This window comes from Mesocricetus auratus, unplaced genomic scaffold (assembly GCF_017639785.1).
Source record: "Mesocricetus auratus isolate SY011 unplaced genomic scaffold, BCM_Maur_2.0 Super-Scaffold_100007, whole genome shotgun sequence".
NCBI classification, from domain to species: Eukaryota; Metazoa; Chordata; class Mammalia; order Rodentia; family Cricetidae; genus Mesocricetus; species Mesocricetus auratus.
In genome coordinates, this window is record NW_024429191.1 from 59,892,076 (window position 1) to 59,906,218 (window position 14,143).

The 14,143-nt window shown below is 45.8% G+C and overlaps 1 protein-coding gene and 1 long non-coding RNA gene across 2 annotated transcripts in view; one reads left to right on the top strand and one right to left on the bottom strand.

Annotated features, from left to right (window-relative positions):
- The window catches only part of Asic2 (acid sensing ion channel subunit 2), a 1,047,597-nt gene that overhangs the window by 579,778 nt on the left and 453,676 nt on the right, over window positions 1-14,143 (bottom strand). The window lies entirely within an intron of this gene.
- On the top strand, window positions 1,600-11,318 carry LOC121141432. The gene is made up of 4 exons (XR_005878347.1): window positions 1,600-2,188; window positions 8,288-8,620; window positions 10,346-10,446; window positions 10,946-11,318. It is a non-coding gene; the product is annotated as an uncharacterized LOC121141432 (long non-coding RNA).

Genomic DNA, 14,143 nt, shown 5'->3' on the forward strand with positions numbered 1-14,143 from the left:
TATATCTTCCCTGTTCATGCTTTCAAATAACAAATTTCTTAGCTGCCAGCATGACTATAACCTGAAGAAACACCTTGGGATAGAGTCTTCCACCTAGGTAACTCCCACAAAAACCACATAGTAACTAATATTTGTTCATCCTGAACATGCATCCACACATATGTGTACCCACACACATGTGCACATGCATAACATATGCATACAAACACACATAAACAAAATGAATTGCCCATTTAAGTTTCTAATTTTTGTAATAATTTAATAATGTAGGAAGGAATTGCTGATACAGGCTGGACATTAAATCATGAGTACATGAAATCATCACACAGATGTTCTGGTTCTGATCATCCCTGAATATCAGATTTAGAGATTCAGTTTCTATTCCTTGCCTCCAAAGAAGCCACTTGATATATGTTTCCCTAATAAACACACTGTAGACAGGAGCCCAAGGCATGACTGTGGTTTGGATAGAAGAACCAAACTCCAGCTCTCTCCTGCTGTTGTTACTCACTCCACCAATGGAAAGCTTCTTCCCACCAGGAAGAATTCGTGGGGCAGGTGGTAGTGGAGTATAGGTCAGTGGGGTCAACAGATGAGGAACCTTTGTTTGACCTCCAATCCTAGAAGGTGAGTCTTTGGCCAGTGCTTCCTAAACACTAGTGAGTTCAATGTTTCCCGACAGACAAATACACAACCCAATTAGCTGTCTGCTGCTGGCAGCTGGTTTACTCAGCATGGCTTGCATTTTTTTGAAACCTAATATTTTTCATGGATTTGATTTGGCTCCACTGGGAAGCAGAGATTAGCTGTTCTGCCTTGACTGCTGAGCCGGCTCTAATGGCTCACATCGGCTGAGCTCCCAGCACCCAGTGAACTCTTAGGCTTGCTCTCTGGCTTGAGTGTGGGTGGAGGCTGCCTGTGCTATGAGCAGCCTTCACTGGAGACTCAAGCAACCTTGGTGGGGCTGGAAGGAAAAGGAGGATGACCTGGGTAGAAGAAGGTGACCCTGGATGCCCAGGCATCTCCTCAGATCTAGTTTGAGTCATCTTCCCTCTCCTAGTATATGTCCCTACAATTTGCCTGTAGAGTGAGATTCCTATGCATCTGGCTTTCTGTGCTTGTGTTCCTGGCTGGTAATGATGATTGCCACTTATGTTAACATCCAGCCTGTTCCTGCACACTGTCAACACCTTCCTGGACTTAATACTTATTGAAGCCCTTGGAGACTGAGCCAACTTTGCCTCCATTTAACAGAAGGGACACAAGCTTTCAACTTCTAGCAAGGGCCAGACTGTGTCTGAACTCAAGTTGGCCTAATATCAAATCCCACACTGCTGACACTCTCCAGGCCTGGCACAGTGCCTTTTCCATGTAGGGTGTCAGTGCTTGAAAGCATCCATGCAGGCATTCTGCCACCATTAAGTCCCCTCTGATGTGAGTATGGCCTAACCTCCCAGAAGTCACATCAGCCCTCCTCCATTTACTCCCAGAGAACCTAGAGAGAGAGAGCATGCATCATTGGCTGACACCTGGCTGAACTGTTCATGTGACTGCTATTTCTGGTCCTCATGGGCCTTCAGCCCTCCTGGCCTACCTGGCTCTGATTTCCTAAACCAGCTTCCAAAGTCACAGGATAATCCAGCCCCTTGTCCTGGATTCCTCCCTGGTCTCTGAATGCTTTTCTTCTACCTTTCCATTTGGTTAAGATCTGGAATCTCCCTAGATCTGCTATTCTGTAGTGATGATTATGCTGAAAATTAGAACACTGGGGCTGACTTTTCATTATCCTGGGGGAGATCTTAGTCAGCTACACCATCAATACACACCTCTCCCAGTTGGAGGAAGCTGGGGGAAATCACAGCACTGTTCTGCTTTCACCACATATCTGTAAAACTTGCTAGGAAATAGTGCTTAAGCAAGCTGTGCAGTCAGGCTTGCATTAACATGGGTATTAGCTGTAGAATGAGGGAGGCAGTTGCCTCTTGACTTCATAACTCTGTGGTAGTTAAATGGAGCAAGAGAGACTATATTCTTTTAGAATTTGGAAGACTAAAGAATGCCATAGACAGTTACTACAGTCGGAACCCTGCCCCTGAAGGCCTCAAGTCAAAGTTCTAGAGTGGCAGAGTCAGCCTTTACCAATAGATCTTCACCATTAACAGCATGAGAAAGGAGGCACCAGTCCATGGTAAGATGGGGTGGCTTAGAGTGATTCCACCCATGGGAACCCCAGAGGAGGTCTCTCTCAGACAATATCAGCAGGACTGGAAAAGTGGGGAAGGTGATAGGTCTGTGTGTGGTTAAGGTGCAGCTGCTTTGTTGAGCCTTCTATAGGACCAGTCTCCCTAGGTCTTCTTGTCTCACACTCCCCGCGCTCCCCGGGCTCCCCGGGCTCCCCACGCTCCCCATCTTCCTCACATTCACCTATCATGTGAGTACTTGTTGGACCTACTACAGCTGGTCTGTGACCTTTCGGCTCTGTGCTATGAGTCTTTTGGTGGCTGCCTGTCATCTGAGCGACTTTGAAATCTCACTCCTAATAATATCTGTGGCTTCTTCATTCACTGGTTTCTCCCTTGACTGCTCCATCCTCCAAAAGCCAGGCTGTGCCATGCCATAAAGTCCTGCCTGGCTCACACTGCTCTCTCCACCCACATTACACCTTTCTTCAGGGACTGTATCGGCATTCAGTGACAAACTGTGTGCTGCCTTCAGGAAGCCTCTCTTGACCCTTTTGTCATTCCCCCAGGAGAAAGGAGGAAAAGTCCTCACTTGGATGGGCTTACAGACCCATGTAACCTGACCTTGAGTGTATTGATCAGGACCAGGCTGATCAAGTCTCTATGACATACTACAGCACTGTGGCCAAGGACTTGGGCTCTGGGTTCCAAATCAGAGCTCTGACACTTTGTGATATGAGCCCTTAAATGCCATTTTCCCCTCTGGGCCAGCTTCCTCATCTGTCAAATGGGAATGATAACAACACCCACTTAGGATGACTGAAGGAATCAAGTGTGAACATTCAGGCAGCAGGCAGCCTGTAGTTTACACATCATACCCATGGTGAATGAACTGCTGGTTGTTGTTTTTATTGCTGTCACTATCATCACAACTTGTACCATCATCATTAGGGTTCACACTTTCCTAGTGCCTAGTTAGGGTGACACATGACAAGTATTAAATGGGGACTGATGTGGAAGGTTCTATGCCACTGAAATTCTATGCTCACTCTTTGAACCCTTGCCTTTGTGTAATGAATACTATTGTTTGTTGAATGAATGCAATGGCTAATCTTCACTGCCATGTTGGCTGGATTTGGAATCTCCAGGGAGATCAGTAAGTCACACTTGTGAGTATACCTGTGAGGGTGTTTCCAGAGAGGAAGACCTGGGAACTCCCCGTCTCTGCTTCCTGGCTGCTGTGTTGTGACATTGCCATCCTCTGCTTTGTCTTAGTAGCTTCCCCACCACCAAACCCTCTTAAACTATGAGTCCTGAGCAGAGAGTGGGGGCAGGATGCTCAATCTCCGTGCATGGGGCCCAGGATGATAACAGGAGGGAAGGACCAGGGATTCAGAAGATGGTCAGCTCACAGATAAAGTGGGGCCACTTTCTCAAGACAAGAGAACTCAGAAATCAGGACTTTAAGTAGTCAGCCATCTTTCCATGGTGATTGTTTCCTCCAAGACTGGCCTTTGCACTCTCCCTCAGTCTTTAGCGTGGTGCACTGGTATGAGGATTAGTGTGTGTGTGTGTGTGTGTGTGTGTGTGTGTGTGTGTGTGTGTGTGTATGTGTGTGGTGGGTGTTGACTACAGCCTGTTTCAGCTGCTTAGAGGAGAAGCAGAAGAGGAGTATAAACAGGGAGAATGTGGTGGAATGACAGCAGAAAAAGCCTCAGTAGAGACCTGCCTGGCTTTGGTTCTGTAACTGATCTGAGTTTTTGTTTCTTTCATCAATAAAAGGGGATAAGAGCCTTGACAAAGGCTTTGGGAAGACAATTCAACCATGCCTGTAGTGGGCTTAGTCCATGCATGGCATGGTGACAGAGGAAGAACATCAGCAATTGACAAAGGTATTGGGGAAGTTGTGGCATTCTTAGGAGGTGCATGATGGGGCAGATGGTAGCAAGGTCTAAGAGTTCCAAAGACAAGCATGTCGTGGAACACCCGAGAGAGTACTCCCAGGGTTCCTCTGTTCACATGTGATGACTTTCCACTGTAGCCAGTAGGGAAGACTGCTGTCTTGAACACATTTAAATATCTTACAGGCAAAGCAAGGGGGGATGATATTGAGCCAACGACCTGAGGATTCCTGTCAAGTCTGAGAGGCTCTGAGTTAAAAACAGAAGAGAGGGGGAGGCATGGGGGGATGCGTTAACTTAAGGAAATGCTTTTGGGCCCAGTGACCCTATGTTCTCTGTTACTCTATAATAAATTAATGAGAGCCAGGAAGGGGGTCTTCTTATCAGTTCAAAGCAAGGTTGAGCATGCAGGTCTGGGAGAAGAGGCTTCAGGATGGCAGTTATAAGCACAGTTTTAGTAGGTGGAACTGGGTTTGATTCCTGGTTCTGCCACCACTACTGGCTGTGTGGCCTTGGGAAAATGCCATTCAAAGCCCCTGATTATCTTATCTGGAAGGTGATAATGCTTAACACACAGGAGTTAGTGATCAAATAATGTTACATGAAGAAAACCTTTGCCTGGAGCATGGATCGTGTACATAATGGGCTGGTTCCAACCAGCATAGTGTCAAAAGCAACTCATGGGTGACTGGGGCATAGGAAGTCAGAGGTGGTGGGAAAGGACTAGTTAGAAAACAATCATGACAACATCACCCCACTTCCAGTCTCTGACAAAGGCCTTAGTGCCCATGTTCAGGGTCACCGAAGCCCTGTTTCTGTTGAAGGCTAATGTTTGCTTCCCTACAACCTCCTAAGTCGTGTGCTCCTCTTGTGTTATCATGCCAGGTATGCCAACTAGCACAAAGTAATAAGGCCAGCATAAAGAAGGTGTGCACCCCCAGCACACCCTCAGGCTTGTGCACAAGGTTTGTGCCAGAGACAGCATGTTCACCCTCTATGGCACTCGCCACTATTCACCCATAGTAGCTTCTCAGTCAGTACTTGTTACCTAGTGTGTGTGTGTGTGTGTGTGTGTGTGTGTGTGTGTGTGTGTGTACTTAAGTGTCAGGTGTCTCAATCATTTCACCCACTTTGTTATTTGACACAAGGTCTCCCACTAAACTTAGAACTCACCAACTGAACTAGGTTAGCTGGGTGGAGAACTCCAGGGATCTGCCTGTCTCTGCTTCTCCAGCACTGGGATTACAGCAATGGGAGCTTTTATTTTAACATGGATGCCAGGGTCCTAAACGTAGGCCATAATGCTTGCCAGGCAAGCATTCCAATAGCTGAACCATCTCCCTGACTCCTATGTAACACCTAAACCCATTTCCCATGTAAGACTGTAGAGTTGGGGGCTTCAGATGGGCTTTCTGTCCTAATTTCTGTGTTGCATCTGTGTCTAGGGATTCCATCCTTGCCCTGGATCATTGGCAGCTCCCTCTGAATATTCCCACAAAGCTATTGGGTGTCCCAAACTCTGAAGCAAGCTCCCATGAGTGAAACAGCCACATGCTTAGGTTTTAGAAATGAGCACCCACTCCTATAATTCTTGGTCCCAGGTCCTGAACACCTATGGTAACCTCTAGTTGCCTAAATAATTCCCCTTCATGATAAAGGGTTGTGGGTTGACATCAAATGTCTGGCCTTCCATTCTTTGGGGAGAGTGTTTCTGCTTGCTGGGTATATCCCATGCTTTGGGTCTAAGGAGTTCATAAACTCATCCATCTTAGACTGCTTCACCCAACTGCAACAGACACAGTCATTCCTTGCATTATCTCAATCATTACCAGAGTTTTTTACCTAGGCTATTAACAATGATTATTAACATATTCATTCAAATCAAGCAGCTCCTGCTTTCCTGCATTGTATTAAACTGTGGTGCTGATGCTGGATATTCACAGTACCATAAATGGTTCTTCAATGTGCTACAAAGGCCCGTGAGTTGGGGGTCTGGTTTCCAGGCAACAACACTATTGGGGAGGTGCTGGAAACTGTAGTAGCTGGAGCCTAGAAGAAGAAAGTAAGTTCATTCGAGGTATGCACTTGAATAAGGTTGTAGGTTTCCAGTATCTCTCTTCTGCTTCCTCTCTCTTTGCTTCTTGACCAACCTGACGTAAGCAGATTGCTCCACAATGATCTCTTTGTCATGCTATGCTGTCTCTCCACTGGGCAAAGTCATGGGGCCAACTGGATGATGGAGCAGAAGCTCAGAAACCGTGATCCCTGAACCTCTGCTGTGTTGTTATAGTCATAGGAAAGAAACACAAGGAGAAAGCCTTTTTGCATCTTTTGTCTTGTTGGAATTTCATTTTAGTGTGATGATAACAGATAGTAAACTAGCAAACAAGAAAATACAGAAATATTCTTTGGCAAGCAGTAGTTATTTCGGACAGAAAATAATGTAAATCTCACATATTCCAAGTCACACACTTCCATTATTTAGAAATTTTACAAGCATGTAATAACCAGGAAAAAATAAATACTATAAACAAATAAAAGAATATTTGTCAACCAAGTCTGGCTTTCCACTTCCAACTCCTAAATCAAACAGCTGACTGTCTGGTGACACTGTTTATAGAGATGACAATGGCTATACTATAGTTAGAGTGAACTACTCACAACTTTTGGATAGTAGTAACATGGCCATTATTTAATGTCACTGCTCATGTACTAGGCTAATTGCTAGAAATGTATTATTTAAGGGCTGGAGAGATGGCTCCGTAGTTGGATGCACTTGCCGCTCTTCCAGGGGACTTGAGTTTCTGCCATAACACCCTTTCATAGGCAACTCAGAACCACCTGTTACTCCAGCTCCAAGGCATTCAACACCCTTACCCAGTATCTGAGGGTACCTGTATACACCCCCCAACACACACACCCCAAAATGAAATCCTAATTTTTTTCATTTTACACTAGGCATTTCATTTTTATCTTCATTTCCAAAAACTGGAGTTTAAGTGAGACAGCTTTCTTGACTGCTGTCCCCCAGCAGTGAGCAGAATAGCCAGGGCAGTTGCCAGGCCATGCTGCTTTTCTACTGGCTGGGATCCACCCAGAACCAGCTCTTGTGTGAAGCGTTTCCGTGTGCCAGAGCAGCAGGAATGAAATCCTAAAGTGGGAGGCACCATTTCATCTCCTGCTCTGCAGCTGAATTGTTGGAGTGTGTATTTTTAAACCCTCCTGGATATGCTGAGGCTCCGTAAGAAAGACAGTTAAATAAACAGAGTGAGGAGAAGACAGGTGAACTTATTTTTAGTGTGTCTCTGTATAGAGAAGACTCCACAGGCACACAACAAGAATTTGCCCTGTGTGTTAACAGGGAACACAGACCACATGGCTCCAACCCTCCTTTCTTGGCAGATTCCCCCTCAGGAAAGAACCTCATTGCCATGACTTTAGTGGAAGAGTCACAAAAGGATATGCCAAGGCACACACAGGATGCTCACTGCCATCAGAGAACTTAGAACAACATGAAAACATCATTTATCAAGGGGCTGGATGGCAGCTCAGAGCCCACCCACAACAATAGCCATGTGAAATGATGTCAATGACTGGTGATGTTTTGTATGAAATGGCAGGGAATGAGGCCCAAAAATGTTTTCTGAAGAAGCAAGCAGGTTTCAGGACAACAGTATATTAACACAATCTTGTAAGAACTGACAATGAATGCATATGTATGAAAGAATGCAAAATCATTGTGTGCATATATGAATACTAATAGAGACCCCAAATGCTACTGCATGCAAAGAAACCATGTACAGGACATGATGACAAAATGGTAACAGGGAAATGAAAAGATGGTTCAGCAGGCAAGTGTGCTCACTTCATAAGCATGAAGACTCAAATCCAGATCCCATTCCCTGAGCTCCTCTCCTCACCCCAACAACACTTCAGATGTGATCTCAGGCACACCTGTAACTCAACTGACTTGGGGTGGGTGAGACAGTAGGGTTGTGGGGAATTACTGGTTGGTAGCTGGCCTCAAGAGAAGGGATGAGGAGTAATAGAGGACAAGCACACTAACACACACATACACATACGTTAGACATAAACACCATCTCACAAACACAGACACACACGTTAATAGGCTTTTTGGAGAATTACATGTTTGTGGTATTTGCTCCTTTCTTATTTTATTTCTTGTTTTTACTTTTTTTATCTTAGGAGAAAGAAGCTGCCACTGTGTATCATAGGTTGGCTTTGTGCTCATGGCCTACATCAGTTTTTTGAGTCTCGGGACACAGACATGCTTTTGTGCATCTCTCAATGTTCTAGCGATTGTGAGGTACTCTTGGTTGGAAATTTTAGGAAGCCTCACTAAGGTGAGACACTACGATCCCATCCTGTTGCTTCTCTCTCTGAGTCAGCACCAGGTGCCTGAGGGACTCAATAAAACCTCTACTCCTTGTCACTATCCTGTCATGCGCCAGCCATCTATCTCACATGTCAGAATCAAGCCCTCTCTCTGGCAGAGAACCACCTGAAGATGGCAAACAGGTAAGAGGCTTGGAAGATGCCTGGCTCTCTTCCCCCACTGATTTCTTTCTCAGGCCAAGATTTGTGGGGGACATCCCCTGAGCTCTTCTCCACAGGTGTGAAGGTGTTGACTGTGGGATTCTCACTTGTTCACACCGTTCCTTACTCTGCTCGCAGGTGTGCACATGGACATAGCACTGAGCCAAGCCCTCAGCACTCACATGTACACAGTATTCACACACATCATCCTCAGATACAAGGATACAAACACACTCATGTACACGAGAACACTATAAATGATCACGGCAGACAACAGCTGTTCAAACCCCGAGCTTAAAGGCAACAGGCACAGGTTAAAAACACAGGGACATGTCCCTACACGTAGAGTCCCACCTCAGTTTTTCAAGTTCTCCCTGGCTGTGGCTGAGAAGAGACAGGCATGGCTCTAGCCTTCTCAGCAGGCTGACTGCAGAACCCTCTGATCACGCAAAGCTCCCCCATGAACTAAAGGCTCCCAGGAAGAACACACACTTCTCAGCCATAGCCTCCCTTTCAGGGTTCTTTCCCAGAATCCTGCAGTCCTGCTGCCTTCTAGAATTTTCAAACTTGCCCTAAGCGAAGACTCTGATGCCGGTCCTGTGCTTCTGGTTATCTGTCAGACATTTTCCTCTCTGCTATTCCTGAGATGATGACTTATCTATCTCTCCCTGGGAAATTCTCCAAGGGGGCAATAGACAACAGACCCTGAACAGTTGCTTTCCTGGAGGGGACAAAGGACTGTTAAGAGTGTAGCACAGGGAGTACTGTGGTATTCAGGTTTCTTCCAGAAGGGGGCTTCACCATCAGCTCAAATCCTAATCAAAAGGTGACTTTCCTCACTAAAAGATGGAAGGAAATGGCCACCTTGCCCCACTGAGGGTAGACAGAGCCCTCAGACTAGACAGCCTCTAAACAACAAAGTTCTCCCCCAGTTAACAAATAGAATCAGCAGCCAACATTTGGCAGGGCTTATTGGAGGGACTAAAAGGCTTCGGAAAAGAAATCAATGGATAATGATTACCCTTAAAGTGCCCTTTGAGCAATCGCATTAGCAGAGATAGAGAACAGTTCTGCAAATCATAGCACGGATCCGGATACAAGGAAGTGACTGTAAGGGGGACAGTGATTGCTCATTCCTCCCCGTCCCTTGATGGGAGAAGAATGGCTGCTAGCTAGATCCGATTCCATCTCGTGTCTGGTGGAGAATTCAGTCAAAGGGTGCTGTGGAGGGAATGCTGAAGTTGTCAAGGTTTTGATCTTCCTAATAAAGATGTAAGGGAGAAGAAAGGCCCAGACAAAGAGCCTTAGGTGCAGAGAGGAAAGAATGGGAGAGGGAGAGGAAGAGGAAGAGAGAGGCAGGGAGAGGTAGAAAGGGGAAGAGAAGGAGGGAGATGAGGAGGAGAGACAGAGAAGGGAGGGGAGAGGATGGGGAAAGAGGAGAAAGACAGGGTTGGGGGAAATGAAGGGGAGAAGAAGAGGAAGGAGGGGAGGGCAGACAGAGGAGTGGGAGGGAGGAGGAGGCTGTTGTTGGGGGTAGGGGAAATAGTCATGAGAGGATGATGTCTTACAAGAGCATTTGGAAGAGGGATCTGGATTTTGAAGATACATTTTCTGAGTTGTGGATGTACACCCACATTTTGCAAGTTATCATCAAGAAATGGAACCCGCCTAATTAGTGTTTGATTGTCAGACTATGTTTCTTTGTAGCTAAAAGTCACAGAGCCCTGTATCATCTACCTGGATCATATAACCAATCCCACAGGGAGAGCTGTTGACTGTCAGCAACTGAATTGAACCCTTGCAGGCAGGTAAGGGCAACAGGGCTCAGTGATGCTCAGCTTGCCAGGGGCTGTCAGAAAATCAAGGCATCCGCTGAGAAGGCCTGGCCTCTGTGGGACAATAGATGGCCAGGGAAGCACAAGAGGACTAGCCAAGTCCAGAAGACTGCTCAGACCCCACAGGCACAGAGGCTGTACTTTTAAGAATTCCTATCCAATTCTTAACGTCAGTAGGCTTTCAGGGCCTGCTGAGTGGCATTCAAACTATGTGGTATAAACTCATAACTGTTTTAGTTATATCACAAGAGACATGTTCTTCCCATATCAGGGGATTAAACATTCTAGCAGACCTGTTCAGTGTGGCTGAGACTGAGCCCTGCTCCCTCACTGCCTGGGAGATGCAGGCCGTGGGTACTGAGAACAAATAACTATGTAGAGACATAGGTTTGTTGCACATAGGGGTATACACAGACACACAGACACACGCCTGGACTATACTGTTGACTGCTTGTGTTTTCATGTGTATCAGTACTGACCAGGTCCTTAAGGACTACACAGATGATCCAGAGAAACTGAAGGGCTCACTCAAGCTCTACAGCAGGCGATGACTGACTCAGGATTTGAGCCAGCTCTTCAGGCTCCCTGTCCTCTGCTCCCCCTCCTCCTTGGACTCTTCATGGATTCCTAGGATAGTGCAGCGTATGCCTTACTTTGTCACCCCAGAAACCCTTCATGGACTAGCAAGATGAGTAAAGGTGGTTGCTGTCAAGCCTGATGTCATGACTTCAGTGGATGGAAAGAACTCACTCCTGTAAGTTGTCCTCTGACCTCTGCACATGTCACATGTGTGGGCACCCACAGGTGCACATGCCCCTACTAAACAAATAAATGTAAAACATTTTAAGTAGCCCCTCTCTGTCTGAAATAAGGGAAACTGAGGCACGCTGGTGAATTCAGTGATGCTTCACTTCTTCCTGCTTGCAGTTTTGGAGCAGAACAATGAAGGACTCGTGGTCACAGGGTAGTTAAAAGTCAAGATGAACATCTTTAGCACCATAGCATTGTCCATACAAAGGCAATTGGTGAGAGAGGACAAACACACCTCTGCCCTGTAAAATGGGCATATTAGCAGGCTCTCACACAGCATTGTAGACGGCTCTTACTGAAATACAAAATTATGCATATTATAGCAGAGGGTCAATACTCTTAGCTATCGCATTATTAGAGGGCGCAGCACCCTCAGGTAAGGCAAACAGACTTTTATTGGCACTGAGTGCACAAGACACACCTATGGTCCACACACCCAATTCAACTAGAAGATTCTGAAGTTGCTACATGGGCTTTTAAAGGAGCTAATAAGGACCCCATCAGTGCCTTTTACTTAGTCTCCACACAAACAAACTTGGGACTCGATGCCAAGTTCCTGCAGGCAGCTGGCAGAGCTCACCAAGCATGCTAAGCATGCCTAGCCATGGCCAGGTGTTTCTTAGGGTTCGACATCCCTCCCAGGTTGCAATAGGGAGCTCTAAGCATCAGGCTGTGTGGCCAAGAAAAAACAGAGGTGAGAAAACAAGGTCAGACCTACCCAAGTCATTTCTGAATCAATTGCTCTCTGACACACACTGTGACCTCTGGCGGCCTTAGCACATTGCCTGACCTGAAGGGTGTCTATGAATATCTGTTGAACAGAATAAATCAATAACGGTTGTAGAGCACGGTCAAATCAGAACTCAAAGCACAAAAATCATTATCTTCTTACTTCCCATCATCAAACTCTCCTGGCAGAAGTCAGAATTTCTGTGACAGTGCCCTGGACTGACCTTTTAGCTCTTTTCTGCTGTCTCCAGCTCATAGCCTTGTGAGTATCGCCTGGAGACTAAGAATTCCCGTTTGATTACCTCCCAACACCTCAATTAATTTACGTGATGCTGGCTGGCCAGGACCTTATCTCCGTCTAATGTGAACCCGAGAAAGGAACACCTCTGGGTCACATCCTTGAAATGCCAAGTACCTTCATTAATGCTTGGCTCTGATACAAGTAAGAGACCCATGAACTCCTTGGAGCATGACTGTGCAGGGGCTGGGTCACAGGGCACCTGGCAGCCCCAGCTAAGCCAGGGTTGTCCGTGGCTGGACACACTGATTGGATGACCAGGCTGGAAACTGTTGGCAGCTCCACTATGGTATGGACACCCATCGCCATAACATTGCAAAAGACAGAAGTTCTCAAACTCTTCCGTATGTGAACCACAGCAGGAGATACACTTTCCAGAGTGACCCTGTGTGCTCTGTATTCAATATAATCCTTCATTCTAGGATACACTGTGTTTCACATTTGACTATCACTGAAATTTGAGTGTGCCTTGTGAATTAGGATGTTGTGCAATTAACCAGCAAGGCCTTTTTTCCTTTCTATGTGCTACTCAAACTCTTCAGTTTCTTCCAAAGTTGTCGCTGCTACAACTGAGTCAACTTCACCCACCCTCTGATGTGTCTCAATCTACTTGTATCACACTGTCACAGAGACAAAGGAAGCCCACAGTCTAATTAAAGAATTTCCTGGGAGAGAGGGGACCTGAGATTTGCAGGGATTGAATTGTCAGGCCAGGAGTGGAAGGGCTTATAATGAGGAGTGTAGAAAAGAAAACTTGACTCTACATCAGTCAAGGTAGAGTTTCTAATCTACCTCCCTTACTGATTAACCATGAAGACATGGGTGAATTCTTTAAATTACTGAGTGATTCCGTTTTCTCACCTGTGAAACACTGAGTAGTACTTTTCCCATTCAGAGCAATAATAACTAGAAACACAAAAATGAAAAAGTAGAAAGCATTGACCCAGGGCCTGCATGTAATAGGTAGATAAAAATTAGCAGTAACCATGTGACTGGCAGTGTTGATGGTGCTCAAGAAAAAAGTCATGAAAGTAGCAAACATGTCTTGCTACTACTGTGACATCAGCCAGCACAAAGACATGATTATCAACTACAGTGCATCTTATTTTATTCAATTAATTCTCCATTTCTTTACCACTACCATTAACACTCTAATTCTTTCCCATGTTGAGAGCCATATACAATTCTCCTGCTGATGGGTGCCCTGTTAGGGCCCATAAAGAGGGGCCCATTTCATCTTGCTTCAAGATCAGAGAGTTCAAAACCATCCTTAGACCTGAAGGTCTAAAGCTTGGCTGCAGCAGGATGTTTTGGTCTTTATAGCAGATGTCTTTATCTAAATAATAACAGACTTGGGTTCAGGTGTGTTTACACTGGACCCTGAGGGTCAGATAGCAGATGTGGCTACCAAATACCTGGAGGATTAAGAGAAATAAGAATCCTTGCCCCTTATACATGATAATAGAAGTCTTCTGCCATTGTCCCCACTTTTGGTTGGGTTCTTAAAAATGTTAAAGAATAAACTAAGCAAGTTCAGTATTGACTTGATTTGCCCTCCTGACTCTATCCTGTGTCTCTGTCTTTCTCTTTAATGTCTTTAGGTCTTTATGTAGCCTTTCTCAATCCACACTCCCCCTCTCAGGTACAAACTGGGGGCAATTGGCTGGCTCCGACTGCAGCCCCGCAAACACAGGCTCCCAAGGTGCCTCATTGCCAAGGTATCCTCGAGGGCATCCTTTACTTCAGTATGTATCTGTATAGTGTAGGCATGCAGCTAGCTGACTCCATCAAGGTTTCTAATACAGCCATACTCACCTCGGGTTTTGTGAGTTA